Below are 17,376 nucleotides of genomic sequence, written 5' to 3' on the forward strand. Positions count from 1 at the left end.
AGAAAGTTGTTCCAATGAAATTCATTCTGGTGCTGGCCCAAAGCCATACAATATCAATGAAGTGAAATTCATTGATTTAAATGACTTTGAATCAGACTTAGGGAAGTGAATGTGAAGCACTGGCATGATGGAGACATTTCTAAACCCTAATGGGGAAAAAAAAAGAAAAAAAAGAAAAAAAAGGTGCTATTTAAGAGGGATGAAGACATGAAGCTGTCTAAAGTTTACTTTCAAAACTTATAAAATGTGCTGGGGAACAAGAACGTTCTGTTGGTACTGACTACAGAAGTTTCCAAACAGATCAGTGGTCCGGCCTCCAAGGCAGATTCCTTGTCAGCTGCATTAACAGTAAGGTGCGGTCTGTCGCAGCAAGTTTGTTGTCTCAGTCTTGCAAAAGATTTGATCACAGACTTAACTGTGCTTCTGAATACCAAAGTATTCAGTTTATCAGCAAGCCTGGTCTGCTGCTTTGAAAATATTGTGGATCAACTTCACAGTTTTCTTTTCCAGTCTCTGCAAGAGAGGATATAATGCTTCTAGCTTAGGAAAAACCCAAGACCGCTAAGGGCAGTCAGTATATAGTTTTCCCTTCCATTAGCAATCCTTGGATAGAGCCCTTGATTTTCCTTCAACACCTGACAGGCATGTACTCAAATTCATATGTACATACATGACTGTTGAAAGAAAGGAAGGAAGAAAGAAAGAAAAGAAAGAAACTAAGAAAGGAAGAAAGGAAGAAAGAAAAGTCTCTCACCTCTGAAGATAACCACATCTCTAAAAGGACATGGTTACTTGATAGTCACTAATTAAAATTTGATGCTGCATACCTGCTATGCTTCAGTGTTTAGAAAACAAACAGATAGGGTTAGATCCAAACAAAGGATTCATTTTGATAGTAAACATATTTAAGAGTGTGCCTGTGTAAATGTGAATTGTTTAGGGGATGGATTACCATTTTGCATACATTTTAGAGCTCTGAGAGAAGCCATTAAGGGATTAACACCTCCGATTTATGAAAATGCAAGGATGATAAAGAAACAATAGGGGTGACAGCATTGTGTAAACGACATTGATTCATTTCAGAACAGGGCTGTTAACTGCTGGAAATGAAGAAATAAATGGAACAATGGATAGATGCTTTTACCAGCTTGTCATTAATTAGCAGTGAGCACAATTCTTTTATTGTCCTTTTTGAAAAATACAAAATTGGTAGGAAAATACAAGCACTGAGCAAATAGATTACTCTGTGTCACTAGGCTGACATCTGCATTTTCTTTCTTCTCTAATATATTTTGTTTTTCAAATGATATCGAACTTTTAGCCTGGCAGCAAGCCCAAATTTTGCTTCCTTTGAAATTCCTGAAAGGCTGTGTTTTCATCCTCGAAATCTTGCCGCTTTATGAAAGCATAACAAAGCCCATGATTTGAGAAAGGGTTAATAAACGTTAGTGAATCCCCTGTAACGCAGCTTGGAAGCACAAACAGTTCAATGCACTATTCTGCTGACCTATTGCATCCGATCAACTGTGGTTTTATTTCTAGCAATGCCAGCAGGTGGGAACTGACAACATGTTTCTTTGGAATCGTAAAGAAAGATCGGCTCTGATGGAGAATTAGCTGGAAGTAAGTGAGGTTGTTTGGCACAGATATAAGCAGGGACAATGCTTGATTATGGCTATCACTCTCCAGCTGCTGTCAGAATGTTAAGTTTGCTTTCTTGAGGCCTGACATCTAACACATTTCTTTTTCTAATTAGTATCTGGTACTGTAAGATGCTGATATTTTACTGCATGTCAGACATGCGGGGCTGAAATACATCACTGAACTCAGAGGTGGATTTGGGTGCTAGGAATTAGTTTTTACTTGTTGCAGTGAATTCAAAGCATTCCTCTGTTTTCAAAAAGCTACGTGGATGGAGAAGTTAGTGACCGCAAACCTCCAATGCTGTTGCCTGAGAAAGGATGCAGGATGAAGCTGACGAATCAAACCCTGGCCACGCAAAAGAGCACTGGTTTCATTTTCATCAGCATACTCAGGCAATATCCTGTTCACAAATAATTCCTCAGCCTGGCAGCAGAACAGCATGTTTCCCAGCTACAGATGTAAGTGTACATGGGTATTTATGCCATGCTAAAGTAGCAGCAGCCCTGTACCCTGACTCAGGTAAATTAATGAAGATGTGAAGGATTTGCCATTTTGCCACTTGTGCAATTATAGTGTAAGTAATGAGGACTCAGGGCTTCCACCTGGGGCAAGGATCAAGCACAGCTTGATGGAGCAGTGTAGGCACTAATGTGTGGGTACAGGTGCGACTGAAAAAAAATGAGACCGTAGGTATAAATTCAGCCAGTGCTGCTCAGAAATCTGCTTAAATTTCCTTACTGAAGAGCTCTATCAAATTTGCTAGTTGTGTAAGGGTGGGTTGTTGTTGTTATAGTTTTCAGGATGAGAACACAATGTTATTTCATAAGCCAGCTTAGCAGCCTGAGGTAAAGGTGAGAGTGGTTTTCCTCCAAGGTGAAGGCAGTACTTTCTCACCTTAAATGCTTGTAATGGATTTCATCAGAAACTGTGGTTGTTTGTAGGAGAGGGCTCTTCAGCCAGCAAGAGGTAGGTGAGGCAAATCTTTTTCTTTTGCTGCAGAAAAACAGATGGATTGGCATTCAAAAGACTTAAGGTTAATTTTTCTTACATAAGTGATGCCATTTATTTAGATGGTACCTGTGCAAGTCACAACAATACTTAGGAAAAAATCACCCATTTATTTTTACTTGTTCAAAGTTTCTTGCAAGACTGTGCTTTTTAGATTGAGTCTATCTGAATTTCAATAATCTTGTTCTCACAGAGAGATTACGCATATTTATTTTGTAAAATTATCAACTGTGGTAGCAGCTCCTGGTATTCTAAGGGTGTCTGCAGTAATTCAGGGGCACTTGCAGTGTTCCAAGTCAAAATGCTACCAACCAACCCTCACACAGTCAGGCCACACCTCACGTGGAGCTGTTAGCAGTACCAGATCTCTGTGCCATTGTATGGTTATGGTTTGAAGAGCAGAAAGCCCATTTAACGGAGTTATCATGAATGGAATTCTGTAGCCCAATCTCTTCAGAGGCAGTCTTGCAAACATACAAGTATTTCACTCCTTGGAAACAGAAATAGTGGTTTGTTGCTGTTTTGTTTTCTTCAGCGTTAGAGCAAGTCAGACACTTTATTTGTTGCACATATAATTTATGTATCTGCAACTGTTTTATTATATGTCTATCCTCCTTGCCAGGAAAGGCTCTGCTTTTGTACATGCATTTAATTCCCTCTGCTTATAATTAATCTAGGCATCCAACAAGGTTTGTATTCTGGTATCAAGTTGACAAAGAAATAGGACACAAGGCTATAAAGCTGTAAAAAGAGGTGTTTAGCAAGGTTTCCTCCTACCTATACCAGAGATTCTTCATCATATGTGAAAGCCATTGAGGTTCAGTGAAGGTTCCTAGAATTATCTGTACAGAAGAAAACAATTGTAAAGGTCCTATTGTGGGAAGGCACTGAAGCACATGATTTACTCTCAGCAGTCCCATTGATTTCAGAAACTAGTGACATGCAGAAGGTTAAACATGTGCTTTGCTGGGTTGGGGCCAAACCTGGTATCATTCTTTTGAGTAGTTTACAAAAACTTTTAATATTTAAAAAAATGCTATAAAGATATGTTGTATTTTAAGTCAAGATATAAAAGAACAATCTCTGGCTCAAAAATTAGATAGTTATTTAAACACAGTAGGAATTTTTGGCTCTGTTACTGCTGTATGCACAGCAGGCCCCCTGCACATCATCCCTTGCGAGGCCAAACAAATGCTGGGCTTGTATTAACTTTCCTTCGCAGGTTGCCTGATAAGTGGAATTTGCCGTTCAAAGAAGAGTTGTGGTAAAAGTTCCAAGCACTTTGAGCTATGCTGTCAAATACAGGATGGAGATTTTAAAGACATTACAAATGACATTGAGTTCAGGTGAATGCAACATTGTCCGTGAAATTCACATTAAACTCAGGTTAGAGGAATATATTAGTGCTGAGCTCCTGATCATAGGCTTCATTCTCAGAGGCAAACTGCACTGCGCCAGTGGAATCGTGTGTCAGGTACTTAATGTATGGAGCTCTGAAATTTCTAAAGAAAAATTCTCTGTTTAGGTGAATTGTAAAATTTAGTCTCTGACTGGGGAGAAGGGAGAAACTTCCAAAAGCGTGAAATTTAATCCATAAAAGGGAAAATCAAGTAAATTAATGAGTTCTCTTTGTATAATCATTTAATTTCTGTTTCAGTGTAGTCTTTTACTGTTGTTTAGAACTCATGAGCACTAATAGCCTATAGTTAAATCACAATCTTTATTTTCTTCATATTGATCTTGATGAGATTTCAGATGTCTATCATACTGATTTACCCTCCATCCTAATTTCTATGAGGATCTGAAAGGAAAAATGTAGTTTATAAAGGATGAATAGCATTCTTATTCATTATTTTTCACTTATCAATTCTACGTCAGCAATACTGGGGTTTCTTGAGTTATCAGACTAGCATGATCATAGCATGATTTCACTAATTCCACCATGCATTCCTTTCCTTGATGTTGTTATTACTGATAAAATATAATTCTGTTTTTGAATAATTAACTTTGTATAACTAACCCAAATACAGTGGTCATTGCAGACTCGGTTAGGATTTGGGACTATTCAGCTCTCCAATAAGAACAAGCCTTGTGTTTACAACAATGCTTTGGAGGTACTTCAGGCTGTGAAGTACATATGAAGCTACCCCAGAATAAAGCAATCTGGCTGATGGAGTGATCCACAACCACTCCCTGAGTCATCATTCATACTGCACAGAGACTGGATTAAAAATATTCATAAATGAAATTAATGAGGAATAACTCCACTGAAGCAATTGTATTCAGGAGCTATTAGTAATGTGCATGCTGGGATTTGTGGGCTGAGAAGTCCTACTTGTTCTGGTGAGGATCATGCATGTCTTCACTAACAGAGTGCGTGTATGGTAATACAGAAATGCTGGGTGAATGCCAGAACACTGCATGTTTTGGAAGAGCCTCCCTTCCACTCTACTTGGAAGCTGTATTAGGTAATGAGAAAATCAGTTTAGTATCCAGCTAATAAAGGGATGGGGGGGAAGGAGAAATAAGGAAAGGGGAAGCATTCATGGGGCCCTGTGGAGTCTTTCATGATGGAAAATGGAAAAGATCCATGCTTTGATGCCTGATATTCTTCAACCTGTGAAATAAAGGAAGCATTCTGAAAGTTTAAGCCATGTTTACATTCATATACTTAGTTTTACTCATGTCCTCATAAATAAGTTATCTTTAACTGCAACCAAAAAAAGGATCTTATACAGTTTAGTACTACTTTATGGCTGACATTGATTTAAAACACTCCATAAGGGGCACAGTACTGCAGGATCAATTAGAAGTAAATGCAGTCATGAAAGTTGCATGAAGTAGTGTCTGCCAGAGCCTTGCAGACACTTCTTCATACAGCTGTTTGCCACCTTAACTAAACAGAAAAAGCACCTACATATTTAGTTGATTTTATATAATGTATGATGGCTTTATGAGGGAAAGCAAAAGTCCATGACCAAATCAAGTCCTCTCAGATAAAAATCTTAAGCAGTTTTAAGAGGATTTTAACGTAGTTTTTTTAAAACATCCAGTCAAAATAGTTGCCAAAGAAGTATCCTGATTGTAGGGTCTCATCAGGGTGGGTACATGGATGAGCTGATTAATAATAATGTTTGGTGCTAAGACAATAAAGAAAAACAAGCCAAAGTCACATGGATGTGTTCAACTCTTTCTAGTTCCAACATTTTTTGTTCATGACCTGGAATATAAAAAGAGAGATGAGTATAAAATATAGTGTGTGTTGGGTAGGATCCAGCCTTCCCATGTAATTTTCTGTGGGGAGAAGACTTCATGATGAGTTTTCTCCTCTCCCTACATAGAAAGCTGATAGTGATTCCAGCTTTGGGGAACATTTAGCAGTGATTAAGAGTTGGGGCACAGGGCCTCCTATGAACCCTGTAATTCTAATTTCTATGTATATATTAACAGTTGAGCAAAACAGGAAACCTGAATTAGGTAGTGCATGAGATTGCCATCAGTTTTCAAAAGATAAGTTTTTAGAATGTCTCAGATTTTAAGTGCACATACTGCTTATCCTGACCTGACTTTTTTTTTTTTTTTAAATCTAGCAAATATAAGGAAAAAACTGTGAAGAAAGTGGAGACTACTTTGCATCATTCCTGTGTAGATGCTTCTGTCCAAACTTTTCAACCAGTATTTATTTTTTAGATATATTAAAATAATTTCTTAATTAACCTCTCAAATAACATTTTATTAATTAATAAAATCTTGCCTTTAGTTCTCCCAAAGGTAGGTGAAAGAAATATCCGGATTTTCGAAGCGTTAGTGCAGGCTAAGATGCTTACAATGTCTTGCTGATTCACTTGCTCAGCTCTGATCTGCCAATATTTCTGTTGACATTTCATCACAACTGTTTTACCCGTTTCTTGAGAACATGAGAGAATCATCTGTGAAATGCCAGTTTGTTGGCAAGCTGTTTGTTTATACCACGAGACAGAAGTGCTTTGTAGCTGAATTCATTGCAAGGGTCTGTAGGTAGTGTTTGGTTACTAAATCCCTGGTAAAAGAATGCTAATAAAGTAGATGGGCCAGGATTTGTCAATTTAATCTTATGCTGAGTCCCGGTAATTTCACTGATATATGACACTGATAGAATCAAAGCTAGAGGTTCAACACGGTTTATTATCTTTATCTGTAAATGGTTGTTTATTGTATTACAGAAAACAAAACACTGTGCTATAGGATAAGTACATGCTTACATATGTTTGCCAGACTAACTGGTACTGTAAGTTATATGATAATTAGAGGATTCACGTACTTACGTTGATTGCCAGCTAACAATATTAAGCTATTGCAGTGTGCTACAAAATATACCAAGGAAATACTGTACATTTATATTTTCTGCTGCTAGCACAAATACCTGTACACATTTGAAATATTTCCATTCTTATTCTGAGGGGCTGTATTTCAAGATATATTGTCAACAATGAAAAGATAGACCGTGCAAGAGTACCTCGTCTTCATACTGAGTACCTCATCTTTGTATTGCTCTTTAGGTTGTTGATATGAATGGATGGTATGTTCCTATGGAAAGCATGTTCAAGTCCATTGTATTTTCTAGTACTGCCTTGACTTGTCAAAACAGTTATTTCAGTGTCAGTCAATTTAACATAGCTTCTTCGGTAAAAGATAGTCCAAGGTTAGACATCTTTTGGCAAGACTGGGGAGTCTTTATTCACCCTAAGTAATTGCAATATCATAGTTGCAATTATTCATGCAAATAATTGATAGCCAGTAAGTCGTGGAAGTTCATAATCTAATCCAGTGAGTTACTTAATTTAAACAGGATTCTTCACGGCTAAAGGTGATATGTGTTGTGAATGAAGGAAGCAGATTTGAGTCCACAAGCTGGAACGCTGGGATATCTGTCCAAGGGGGAAATCATGGAATGCCACCAGTCCGTTCATAGCAGGAAAGAACCAAATGCAAAGTGTGTCCAAACACAACCGCATACATTTCTGTTCTTCAGATTCTAATGTAGTAACTGTAGAAGTCATCATGCTTACTGGCCACTTTGTTAACCATTGGGCAATACAGAAACTCCTTGCCCTGACATGTGACAGCCAGGAATAGGCTAGTTTAACTGCTTACCACAATGCCTCCTCCCTCTGCATTCCTAGAAGCTGTTTCTGATGCACAAGACAACAGACATCGTCTTTATACTTTGTGCTGGGTGCTGGACAAATGGGCTTGGCTGTGAAAAATTAATTGAGATATGGTATTTTCAGTCACGGAGTGATGGAGTCACTCCTCTGATAAGTCATTACAATTGGATGCATATGCACTGTTACAGAGACCTTTATTCAGGGGATACTTGATCAGAATCTTAGTATTATAAATACACGAGTTTTGGAAAATTATTTCAATAGTTTGGCAGCTCTGATAACATAATGCAACAAACGACTATGATACAGTCTTTGGAACTTGGCACATATTTTGTTTGAAAGCATAACAACATAAATAGCTCTGCATGTGGTACTTATGAGGACAGAAAGAGAACTTTTTTACTTCATCTTTGTAAACAGGCTCATTTCCTAACTATTTTGCTTTTGGACCCATTCACTTACATTTTGGGGGGCAAAATTCTCAAATTATTTTAGCTAATTCAAACCTCCTGCGCTAAGCAAAATCAACAACAACAACAAATCTAATAGTTCATACTGATCTGACCTGGGGAAATGCTTCATTGACCTCACATCTGAAGGTTGATTTAATGCGAGGAAGACACCCCAGCTAGACACTCTGGTAGAGTGAGAGCAATTACATTTCAGTCTGACATCCTCTACCAGTTCCAGTCATGGTCAGCCTTCAGTGCTCTAAGGAAAGCAAAACAAAAACCAGAAGCCAAATTATACATCAAAAGGGAAACGGTTTCTTCTCTTGCACTGCAGGCAACCAGCAGACCACCTCAGAATGCATTTCATATACTATGTCAGAAAGAAACAGTCAACAAACAGTCCTTTCAGTCTACACCACCCCATATCTACATCAACAATCTGTATAACCAAGAACTAATATTACATTTTTTTTATTTATTTATTAATTCCAGGATAACCCTGATATCAGGCATAGAGTCATTTCCAGAAAGCATACTAAACATGTAAGTAATCTTTTCTTTTTTTTTTTTTTTTTTTTTTTTGCAAAGTGATATATGTTCAGAAATAATTGCTCTCCTCCCTGAGATTCTGTACATGAATTGACTGATGTGCTGTATAATGGAAGCACAAGCTGAGCTGAAGACTTTAAAGACTTTTTTTTTTTTTTTTTTTTTTTTTTTTTTTTTTTGTATTGGAAAAGGGGGAAAGGCTGGTGGCTTGAGATCTTGTATTACAATTTTGGTTCTGGGGCAAAATAGCCCCCAAAGAAAAGATCTCATATACCTCATAGCTCAAGTATTGTTAAGACTGTTGAAACGCTCTATAAATTATATCATAAGGATTTTTTTTCTCCATCTTATTTATGTATATCTCAAAAAAAAAAAAAAAACCTTTAGTTAGTATTACTATATATGAAGTTTGTTTGTTTTATCCTAATGCCACCTTGCCAATTAAAAAAATTGGGAATTAAAAAATTGGGAATGTTTTCTATACATATATATTTCTATGAAATAACATGAAAATACGATATCAAATTAAAAAAAAAAAAAAAGATAGCTTCTGGGTGAATAAGGGGTTATAAATATTGCTACAAACATGAGATAGTATTATTAAGGAACAGTTACAAAGTGATGCTCTGGGATTCTTAAACTGGTTTTATGCTTACTGATTTTTAGAGACCCAGAAAGAGTTCGTGATAAGCTAAAGGACTGATTAAGCAAATGTCAAATAACTTACTTTGTAGTCCACTATTAAAGAGATACAACTTGGTGAAAAATTTAAATTTTCTCTAATTTCAATACCTTTTCCAAAAGACTAATGGTGAGGAAGTAATAAGACTTTTGTGGTAGTAATGGTATTAAAAATATTAGGAGTATTTAGAAATAGTAATAGTGTTTTTATTCATGTTTGTATGTAAAATAGATGGATGGAGAAAAAAGGAGTCATCTGTGGTGCCGGGGAAGGCTTCGCATTATGTGCTGAGCAATACTCAATGAATGATGATTCTGATGTTTTTGCATAATTCCTCCCATATTAACAAAAACCAGCTATTCAAAGGTGAGTCATAGCAAAATACAGATTTAGACAGTTCTAATGTGATTTTTTGGGGTAAGGTGTGCCTTCACTTGAGTATAGTTTTACTTTTCAGTCTAATTTTGTGTGTTTGTTTTCATCTTTGCATAATTAATTAGAAAGTCTGGCTAATGCAAGAGAAGCAGCATGTCCAACTGTTTCTCACAGATGTCAATTGAAATGAGCTATCAAATTAATGCCATATGACAATGACAGTTTTGTAAATCATCCTTTGACCTGATTTGCCTCTGAAAGACCCTGCCAAAAATGTTAATTCTAATACAGGCACATACCAACCATTTTTATCCCACCCACAAGCAATTTATCCTGGAGTCTTAATGTAGTAAAACTATTTGGAATTAATTGGAAGTTTTGCCTGATAAAGGATCCTAGTTTTGATCACTAAACCAGCCAGTTCCAGGATCAAATTTTTACTTTTAGTATGATACATTATTATATTCCCTCTATTACTGCTAACAGCAATGTTAATGATAGCTATTGATTATCTTCTGTAATATCAGGAATGAGGAATATTTCTAATTGTTTTCAGCAAGCAGAAGCTTGAGTTACGGGATTAACTAGTGTGCTTTAACAGAAGTGCATTAATTTATAGGCCAAAGTTCTTGTTTAATAGCAAAAAGGCTCTTTTTTGTCAGTGAATTTTCCTTTCTCTCTGACTTTTTTTTATTCCTAGTAAAGGAAAACATCTTTTAATTAAGGAGAAGGAACACAATCATAGAATTGCTACATTTCTTCAATGAAAACAAACAAAACAAAAAAAATCACAGTATAATTAAAAATAACGTATGATCATTAATGAAAAAGTCATTTTCTGTTCCTAATGCCAGGCTTCTCGCTTGACAAGAAAGAGGGAAGAATCTGCCATATTAAAAGAAGCTGTTTGTTGAAAAATATTAAATTATACTAGAGGTTTATTTTTCATACAGTATATAATTTAATAGCATCCTAACAAAGAAAAGAAGTATTTGTACCTTTATTCAGCCTTTATGGTGCAGAAAGCAAGCATGAATGGTTTGGCAGATATTTTAGATTGTTCACTTTAAAGGTTGTTTTTTCTGCTTGTTTTTAACTGAGAACTATCATGAATAAGAAACAGTTGTTTCTCAGTTTTTTGTTGGTTGTTTTTTTTTTTTTTTTTTTTTTTTCCTGGAGGATCCCTTTGTCTCAAGAGGACTAGAAAGGAATCTTTCACAAAGATTTTCTCTCAGTTGTGGTATTGCTGATGTCAAGCATGCAGAAATCATGAGTCAGCACTCCAAAAGTCACGAGACTTTATTAAAAAAATATATCTTTTAAAATATAGATGTGGCACTTTTTGGAGCCTTCGTGTTAAATGTATGACATTCTAGTATTTTCATCTGCAACTGGAAAATATATTTATTGGAACAGAAGTAGAAAAAAGAAGAAAAAGATGATCTTTTAAATAATTTGCACAACTCCCCAGAGCTGGGTTTGAAGCAAGTTTGGAGCATTACAAACATTGCAACGTAATTGCAGGTGTTGGCAACATGGCAATTATTTGTGAGAACTTTGATTTAAATTGAGGTCAATAAAAACAAATGAAAAAACTGACTGAAAGAAAAGCAAAGAACCTTTCCTTCACGTTTCCAAAACTTGGGCTCCTGTAATACCATTTGTTCTGCAGTCCTCCAATTCTCAAGTACAAAATCAGGACATTAGGCCTGATGTATTTAAGGTTAAATGAAAAGTCATATACACATCTGATTCCCAGATACAAGATATATTCAGATAATGACAAATAACACTTTGATTTTGGCCAAAAAAAAAAAAAAAAAAAAAGAGATAAAGTAGGCAGACTGGTGCAGATGCTGCTGTTACAAAGATATAAGACTTTTACCACAGTTGAAAAGACAAAGACTATTTGAATCTAACAACATGGTTTCTGGCCAGAAAAAAAAGCTACAATTATTTTTAAAAATGTCACCTCATTCACATTCAATGATCACAGAAAATGGAAACATTTTAAGGAGTAATTGTAAACATCTGCTAAAGAAAAACCGAAAACATGACTAAGAGAGAAATGAACTGCCAACATAAAGTATTGTGTGAACAGATCCACCGGAAAAACACCATTTTTTGTGGGTCAGTTCTATTATGAATGTGAAAAAAAGAATGATAAAAAAAGTTTGAATCCACCTAAAAATATTTTACTTTGTCAGGCTGGCCGTCTACTCAAATATCAGGGAATGTGGCTACTCTTGCATTTCTGCAGCAGCTCCGGCCCCTGCTGCTTCTCTTGCCTTGTTCCAACAGAAGTGTTTGCACAGACACAGAGAACTGGACTCAAACTAGTCTAACAAAAAAAATATTTTTTTATTTTTTGCTGGGTTATTTTTCAGCTGGATCACATAGGAAAAGTCAATGGCAGTGCAGATGGTGATGACAGCTCACGCAGGAACTCTGCTAGATTTCTAACTATTGCTTCAAAATACTGATTTTGAACTTCAGTAATGTAACAACAGCATAAATGAAGGCAAATCAGATCATTCTATTTCTTATGAGGTGCTCTCCCAATATGAGAGCAAGAAACAAGAGGAGGTCATCTGTAGATCTAAACCCCAGCACAGCATTTAAAGCTGCTGAGCAGTTTACAGGGCACAGGGCTGTGTGGCATCACTTATTGATTTCAGCAGAGACAGGCAGAATGACTGAGTTAACACCAAAGGGGAAGGGAAAGCACGGGTAGCCACTTTTCCAGCTATAACTGTGCCAGTTAAAGATGTCTGCATGAACAGTTCATACCACTGATTGTAGAGATACAACACCATGTGTCCTCTGGCAAAACTGATCATGTGCACATTTTTGAAAATATTTCAGGCAATCTGTTTTTTTTCAAGCCTTGTTTTGTTAATGCCAAATGTTACATCTATAAGCAGCTGTTTTGACTGGAAATGTTTTATCACCATCCCTTGGTAGAAGCTCTCAACTCCCCTGTTCTGCTGGCTGACCACAGATTTTATCCCTAATCTCTCCCTTTCTGTAATTGGTGAAAATCAGCCAGATTACTTGCGGCTGTGGGCAGACAAACTGCTCTGCAGTTCCTGTGCTGGGTTAAAAGGCTAGTGAGCACAGGTGTCCTGTGCTGCCTGCACATGCTCTAACTTTCCCTGTCCATTCACTGGTCAACTTGTTGCTATTTTGACTTTTTTTTTTTTTTTTTTTTTTTTTAATATTAACTTGCTGTATGAATTCACTACATTGCTATGGGAATGCCTGCCCTTCTACAGTATGGGGGTAACACTGAGGAAATAAATACCTGCTGGCAAGATAGGTGGGATTTCTTGCTCCGGTGGCAATGCCAGTTTGAGTACATGTCAATTAAACAAATAGTCCCACAATCTTCACAGTTAACAAGAATTGAGAAAGTGAAAAGGAAATTCTAAGAAATGTGAGTTACAGGGAGAGAGCCCTAGGCACCTTGTGATTAGCAGTGTTTCAAACAAACAAACAAAACACAACCATCTCTGAATTGGTTACAACAACAAGGTAGCTTGATGTCCATGATTTATTATAGTTCATGCCTAGGTTATATGCTGGTTACATCACAAAGTTACAGGTGCCCTGTAGAAAGACAATAGTGCATGTGGTGGTTGTTGGGCACAGGGAGAGTTTTGAGCTATGTTTGTTGCATGCTTTTAAGATTCCTCTTAGATCTCAAAATATGTATGTAGATGGCTTTTAAGGAGGTATAGTTTTGCTGCTGGGTGTCTAGAAATTATGCATGTACAGGCCTGAGGACTCTCAGGGGGCTGCCTCCATTCTTGTGTCAATTGAGTCTGTGCTATGGAAATAATAGCAGGAAGCCACAGAAAGTCCTTGTCTGTGCCCTGCTTTGGCTCTGCAGTAGGTCCATTTGCACAGTGTTTGGAGCTAATATCCAAATTTCTGTATAATGTAAAGATTGACCACCTGTTTTACAGTCACCACTGAAATTGCAAATTAGAAGAAAATACAAAGAAACTAAAGGTAATAGGAAGAGGCCAAAGGGATAAGAACTATGAGCTGATGCTAATAATTAAAACTAGGGACAGAAGGAAAGAGTGGGATCACTTAGAACTGAAAACAGTAAAAGAAAGTAACATGAGGAAAATGGCATTATTTGCCTTTTTCCTAATATCCACAAGTGTCCATGGTGCAGCTCCTGCAGACATCTTCTCCCCAAGCTCTTTTCCTCTCTCCCATAATACTGCTCTAGCACTTCAAGGGAAGCATGTCCTCTGGGAGTTAGGTGGTTTCTACTATTATTTGAGAAGTTCATGGTCATCCTTGCTAGAAACACTAGGTGGTATTGAAAAAGAGATGAAATTTCTTAAAGAGAATGTGGAACAGCTATTCTGGGGTAGGTCAGGATGGGATCTAACAGCTAAAGGCAAATAAATCTGTGAGAACAATTCAGTCCAGGGCATTCTGGAGCCTCGAGTGGCAGCAGCAGTCCAGAAGACAAGACTGAGAATGGGGAATGTGGAGTCAGGGAATGGGAAAGTTGGTGTGAGTGCCAGTATGTTCATGTACTGGTAAGAGAGAACAGAGGACAAATAGAACAGAGAAGAAAATTAAAAAAAAAAAAAAATCTTATGTCAAGTTGCTGCAGATTATTTCAGGTCTGAACATACTTTTATATCCTTAGATTCGTTAGCAATCAAAGCCAAATAGTTATGAATAGCATCTTTCTAAGATATTTTCTTGGATTATGGCACAGAAATTCAGACTATCTAAAATAAGTTTTTGAAGATCTTAAAATCTATGAAATATTGAATGAGTGTACTTTCAAGCTGCACCTATTATTCTTAGCTTGATAATGGAGAATTGGCTGTTGGTTATAGCCTGTAGCCAGGAGGAGCGTAACAGAAGTTAGATAATAAATCAGCGAAGAACCAGCTTTTAGCATTTTCACAGTGAACCGCAAGTAAGCTAGCACTTCCTGAGAAAGCTATTCTATTCTTTTTATCTAGGTTCAAGAACCCACAATGAAACCTGAAAACCAGCTCTGGAATCCTCACTACTGATTGAAGACAATTGTGCATAAAGAACACAGGTAAAAATAACATTTTTGCTTACTTTTAAGGGGGGGGAAAAAAAAAAACCTTCAGACGTGTCATAAGACTAGTAAATCTTACTGAACCAGGACCATCATCCTGGATATTTGTTGATAGCAGGAAAAGAAACCTACCATTTAAATTAAGTACCAGTTCTTCAGGTTCATGGTGTGCTGACTTCATTAAGGCCAAGGGTCACAAGCCACGATTCCATGATGCATTAAACCTGGCTTTCGGCTCCTATTACTGCATCAAAATGGCTCAATGAAATGATGCAAGATATTGGAATGGACTAAAGCCACCAAGTTGGTTTAAAATTTGTTCAAAGAAATTTGTCAATTTTTACTTGAAGACTTTACCTAACCAGGTATCATCTTTACAACATCTAATGTAATTACTGTTTAAGTATTATTTTTTTATCATTAAAATCATAGAGCTGGCAAATAATATATATATACGCTGTATGCTCTACCTGTTTTAGTACAGTTACAATTGTAATCTGATGACTAAGAAATATTGACCATACATACTGACAAACTATTGATCATAATAGATCTGATATTAATAGTTGTCAAACCACAGCAGTCCAAAAGTTGCAAGTCTTTGCTTTTCTGCTGAGGAAATTATATGAGACTAAAACTTAGTCAAGTGCTCTACCTTCTGACATTTTTGGTTATCCTATGTAAAATACTGGAAATTAGAAAAAGAAAGCATAATTATGAAGATGAATATTCTTCCATAGTCTGTGTATTTTGAGTATAACATGTCTTAAACCATGATTACAGGCTTGCTTTCTATCTTAAAAACATTTGCATTGCAGAAACTAGTTTAAACAAAAATGAATAGTTAAATAAACGTTCTCAGTGCTCCTTTGTGTTTCCCCATTGTCTCTCCACTTTGAGCTCTGCTCTTATCAGATGGAAAACAGAGGAATGTTGGTTTTAATCGCTGATTGTAAACCTGACAGCCTGTACTTTCAGTGGTGGTATTTGTTAGTTTTAGGGAAGGGAGATATGGAGATGTTAGAAGACAAAAGCAGATACCTGTATGTCTGCATGGACTTCAGTGGGAGTCTTAGAAACTGCCTGGGGGTTGATTTTAGCATAGAAATTCAAGTTGTAAGCAACAACCTTTTTATTTTCTAATCATTAAATTTATCTTAGTTTTATGAACCCTCTATTTTTTTGGTGAAACCAGCTAATCCGGAATAACTTTGTGTACATCAGCGGTGTTGTTCAATCATACACTTGTCCAATTAATCTGGAATTGTGCCTGCTGGACACGATTGTTACTAGAGCATTGCCACCTTTTAGACCTAGTTTAGGAATTCAGCTCCGTAAAAGATACAGTGCAGATATTGTACTGACTTCATATGCAAACACTTTGCTTGAAATACACAAAATTAATGACATTTTTTCTTCAGGACCATGATGCACTTTTTTCCAGTCAGAGGGAAACAAAACTGGAATGTGATTGATATCCTTCTGGCTCGTCAGTCTTTGTTACTGCCTCAAAAAGTTCTGAGAATAGGAAAAGTGACAGCAGAATACAACCTTTCTATTTTCAGTACAGAAACATTGTATCTCACTGGTTTTATTTTTACTATCTCAATTTATCTGCTCTGGACTGCAAAATAAATTAATTCAGCTAAGCAGCATTAGTACGGCTTCCAGCGCCCCATAACTAGTGTAGGGGTCTCTCTTACGCTAACCAAATAATCTACAAGTTTCAAGGGCAGTTTTAGTTCATGTGAGAAGAAGGGATTGGGCACAGTTTTCTAGCCTGAGCTCTTTACAGCAGTGCTAAAACCCTGCATTTGGATACTAACATCATCACAACTGTAATGTGGAAGTCTTTTTGCTGGTCAGTGGAAGCCCTTGGGTATCTTCCCAAGGCTACCCCTGTTGAGCATGGGGTTCTCAAGTTTTTTAATGCTCCCATTATTCATAGTCAGCCTTAGCATGAATGATGCAGAAATTAATAGCTTGAACACACCACTCTGTTTCTGCCTTAGAAAAACTGGATAAATGAGAATGACATTTCATACCTGAAGTTGACATTCACAGACTGTATGAAGAGCCCAGAAAACTCCCTAGTTTCCCTTTGGAACATGGTTAAGACTAGAGTTTGACTCTTCATCCCAATGATGCAGAGCTGTTTGTTTGAGAGAAAGTTTGCCTTTTTTTTTTTTTTTTTTTTTTTTTTTTGAACAGTTAACTTTAAGGGGAAATAATTATAGAAGGTCTACATGTTTACTTTTAAACGCAGCATTTTTTCCACTCTGCCCCAAGTCTGACACTTTAATGACCTGCTTTGCCTTGGTTTTTACTGGCAGCATATATTGAAGGGGTATTTTATGTACAGTTTTAACATTTGAACAACACAGCTCCATGTTCTGTCACATTTTTATGTTGTGGAAAATGTCTTTTAAGTTG

The 17,376-nt window shown here is 36.7% G+C and overlaps 1 long non-coding RNA gene across 2 annotated transcripts in view; it reads left to right on the forward strand.

Moving 5' to 3' along the window:
* The first annotated feature begins 2,365 nt into the window (after positions 1-2,365).
* The window catches only part of LOC311443332, a 50,298-nt gene continuing 35,287 nt past the window's right edge, over positions 2,366-17,376 (forward strand). Inside the window, exons 1-5 of one of the 2 annotated variants that reach the window (XR_014697225.1) lie at positions 2,366-2,610; positions 8,744-8,794; positions 9,714-9,848; positions 14,858-14,940; positions 15,103-15,810. This is a non-coding gene — a long non-coding RNA (uncharacterized lncRNA). Of the gene's footprint in view, positions 2,611-8,743; positions 8,795-9,713; positions 9,849-14,857; positions 14,941-15,102; positions 15,811-17,376 lie in introns of those variants that run through there. The other variant, XR_014697226.1, reaches the window with a different exon arrangement.

This window comes from Aythya ferina (genome assembly GCF_964211825.1).
Source record: "Aythya ferina genome assembly, chromosome: 12".
Classification (NCBI taxonomy): Eukaryota; Metazoa; Chordata; class Aves; order Anseriformes; family Anatidae; genus Aythya; species Aythya ferina.